Source organism: Leptonychotes weddellii, chromosome 14 (assembly GCF_054177405.1).
Source record: "Leptonychotes weddellii isolate Sample4059 chromosome 14, ASM5417740v2, whole genome shotgun sequence".
NCBI lineage: Eukaryota > Metazoa > Chordata > Mammalia > Carnivora > Phocidae > Leptonychotes > Leptonychotes weddellii.
The window spans coordinates 24040654-24044610 of record NC_138382.1 but is presented as its reverse complement, the minus strand read 5'-3'; positions in this window follow the sequence as shown (position 1 = coordinate 24044610).

Here is a 3957-nt window from a genome sequence, read left to right as displayed (position 1 = left end):
CCTTCATGCAATTCTTCTGAAATCATCCTGAGTTGAGTGTGCCATCTGTTTCCCATAGAGATCTTAACCAATGCGGCTCCTTCATTTATAAAAATTAAAAAAATAATATCCATCTCATGACGTCTTCAGGATTAAATGGGATAACACATGAAAAGCACTCAGCATAGTAATGAGCACATAGTTTTCTGCTCAGTAAATGACAGCTCAAGACATATTTCAGAGTGGAGCTGGTATGGCACCCTGACTGATGGTATGGAGCATCAATTCAATTCAATTCAGTTCAGTTCTACCAATATTTATTAAGCTCCCACAAGGTGCAAGGCACAAAGCCAGCCATTTACCAGGGTACAAAGGTGCATTAGTGAATTCATCACAGTCCACTCCTTCAGACAACTCACAATCAGCAGCTTTTCCCCCCACATTCAATCATAATTTGACAAATATTTATTAAGGGTCTATAGTCTTTCTGACCCTATATTAATAATACTTGGAGATCAAACAGTGAGTAAAATAGACACACCCCTGTTCTCAGCAAGAAGACAAGCTACTGGGAGGAGAGAGGTATCAATCATATATCTACATCAGTGGGTATGTTTTACAAACTGATATGAAGTCTCCGAAGGAAGAACACTTGTTTCTGTAATGTGTAAAACCTGGTCTGAACCAGGTCAGAGAACACTTTGCTGAGGACGTGTTATTGATTGATGTAAAAGGGTGAGTAGGATTGAGCCAGGCAAAGAGCAGGTGAAGAAGAGCATCCCACTCAGAAGAAACCCCATGTGTGAGGGTCCCGTGGAGGGAGGGGCACAATTTGTCTGAACTGGAAAGAGGAAGGAGTGGCTAGTGATGGAATATGGTAAACAATACTTGAGAGGTGGGTGGGGGTGCCAGATGGCCCGGGCTCTGTAGGCCAGCTCTTTATTTAAAACAGACAAAGAAGCAAAGCCACTGGAATATTTTCAGCATAGGGGCTCCATGATCATTTCAAGGTTTTGGAAACATTACTTTGGCTGCAACACAGGGAATAGGGTAGGTAGGAGAGTTAAGAGGCTTTTGCCATAGTCTGGGTGAAAGATGATAGCTTAAGCTGGACTGGCACCAGAGGAGCTGAAGAGAACTGGACCAATCCAGAAGGCATTACAAAGATAAAATGAACAAGAAAGTTGAGTGCGGGGTGAATATAGAGAATGAGGGAGGAGGGTATCAAAGAAGAATCCTAGGTTTCCGTCTGGTTGGTGATGTCATCACCCAAAAGATAAAATATTGGCCAAAGATTTGGTTTGGTGTGAAGGGGGTGGGGAGACCATGAGTCTTGAGTTTGGTATGCCTTTTGAGGCATCTAGGTAGGGAAGTCAAGAAGCAATTGTAGCTGACAACACCAAATGCTGGCAAGATGTGAAACCATAGGAACTCTCATATATCACTAGTGGTAATGCAAAATGTCACAGCCACTCTGGAGGGCAGTTCAGTGGTTTCTCACAAAATGGTCCATACTCTTACCATATAATTTAGCAGTTAGGCTCCTTGGTACTTACTCAAGGGAGTTGAAAATTTACATCCACCCAAAAATCTGCACAAGAACTTTATAGCAGCTTTATTCACAACTGTCAAAACTTGGAAGCAATCAAGATGACCTTCTGTAGGTGAATGGATAAACTGTGCTACTTCCAGACAATGCAATATTATTCAGCACTAAAAAGAAAAGAGCTACCAAGTCATGAAAAGACCTGGAGGAAACTTAGATGAATATTACTAAGTAAAGAAGCCAATCTGAAATGGCTACATACTGTAGACTCCAATTATATGACATTCTGGAAAAGGCAAAACTATGGAGACACTAAAAAAGATCAGTTGTTGTCAGGGATGGGGTTGGGGGGAGGGATGAATAGGCAGAGCACAGAGGATATGTGATATTGTAGTGATGGATATATGTCATTAAACGTTTGTCCAAACCCATGAAATGTTCAACACCAAAAGTGAACCCTAATGTAAACTAAGGACTTTGAGTGATTATGTAGGTTCAGCTTTGGTAACAAATGGTGAGTGATGTTGATAATGGGGTAGGATATGCATGTGTGGGGCATGGGGTATATGGGAAATTTCTATACCTTCCTGTCAATTTTGTTATAATCCTAAAACTGCTCTAAGAAATAATCTTAACAAAAAAGGAAGAATTGTATATGTGGGTTTGGAACTCTAAGGGGAGATCTAAGATGGAGATTGGATTTATAAGCCATTAGAAAACAGATTGTCATTAAAATCATGAGCTGGTCTTGGGAGACTACTCACTGAGAGGGTCCATGAAGAACTCAAGAGGTAACAGGCATAGCAGGAGAGAGTGTGACAAAGAAACCCAGAGTTTTGCAAGAAAAAGGGAGCGGTCAAATATGTGCTCCTAAGAAGTCAAGAGGAGAACTGAAAATTATCTGTTAAGTTTAGCAACATGGAAGTCATCAGTGACCCTGGTGACCCTTCGAAAGACAAATGGAAGTGAAAGCTAACCTCCAGTAGGGTGAGGAAATGGAGGGAGTTTTTATACTCAATGACCCTTTTTCCATCTTCTCAAGAGGTTTGACTGTGAGGCTGTAGCTGGAGAGGAGTGAGAGGGTTAAAAGAAGGATTTCGGGGGACGCCTGACCGGCTCAGCCAGTAGAGCATGTGACTCTTGATATTGGGGTTGTGAGTTTGAACTCCAGGTTGAGTGTAGAGATTACTAAAGCAGAGAGAGAGAGAGAGAGAAAGAGAGAGAGAGAGAAGGATTTTGGTTTCCTTTTAGGATGGTGAAGGACTTGAACATATTTAAGTGATAATGGGATGGATTCATTTGAGAGGAGGTAGCTGAATGAGCAAGAAGGACACAGGGGAGGTAGGGCAGTTTGCTGAGAAGGTGAGTGGATGGGTTCCAAAGCTCAGATGCAGGATTGGCTTTAGGAGAAGGGAAGGAGAATTGGTTGGAGCCGATGTAGTCAGATTTCTAGCTGAGGCAGAAGTTACAGAGCTCCTACCTGTTAATCAGTGAAGGAGGAGGTGAGCGGCTGGAAGTTTTAGAATAGGTGAGTGAACTGAGTGGAGAAACGTCGGACAGTGTTGAGAACAAAGCATGGCTTTATGGAATTTGTGGTGAGCCCCATGTATCCAGTTGGTGTGACTTTCTCCATCGGTGTCCAGGGGTGAGAGCAGATGGTTGAGTACATGTAGGGGGAGGTGATGGAAGACAGGAGGGCAAGGCGTTGAGAGAATTGCCAAGAATGACATTGAATTGATGCCTCATGGGATCTACGCTGGAAAAGGAAGGCTGGAACAAAGAAGTCACTGGATTAAGAAAAAGTAAAAGATGACTACCAAAACTGAGCTCACTTGCTCTGTGAACGTTCCGCTGTTATCTTGGGGAGAAGTGATTCTGCCTTCCTCCTGATTCCTCAGGCAGCCATGGACATACCATCCCTTACCCGATGCAACAGTTGTTTGTATTTATGATGCTCAACAAAACTTCGTTGAACCTACTATGTGCTGTCAAAGACTAAAGCAGAATGTCAGAGCCATTCATAAATATAAGAATCATAATAATAATAATGCTGAGTTTTTTATTTGCCCGGCAATGGAACACACCAGGGAAGAAATTCACTGACACGTTTTCTGGGAGGAGGAACCTCAGGGTTTGTGTTTTAAGAATAAGGAAAGGAAAAACAGGTTTCATGGTGGCTATGCTAATTAAGGACTGACCACATACAGCCTGGAGAGGGTGGTTTAAAGAAACAGTCCCATTGTTCTTTGGTCACAAGAGTCTTCAGTGGCTTCCCGGATGGGCCCAGCAACCTGGGTCGCTCTAGTTGGAACCAGTTGAGATGAAGCAGCATTCATGTTTGATATCCCCTCCGCGATCACTGCTCTAAGTGAACACATTTTCCTTTCACGGTGCAATGCGTTGTTCTGTGCCCTGGGGAAGCAAGGGCGTTC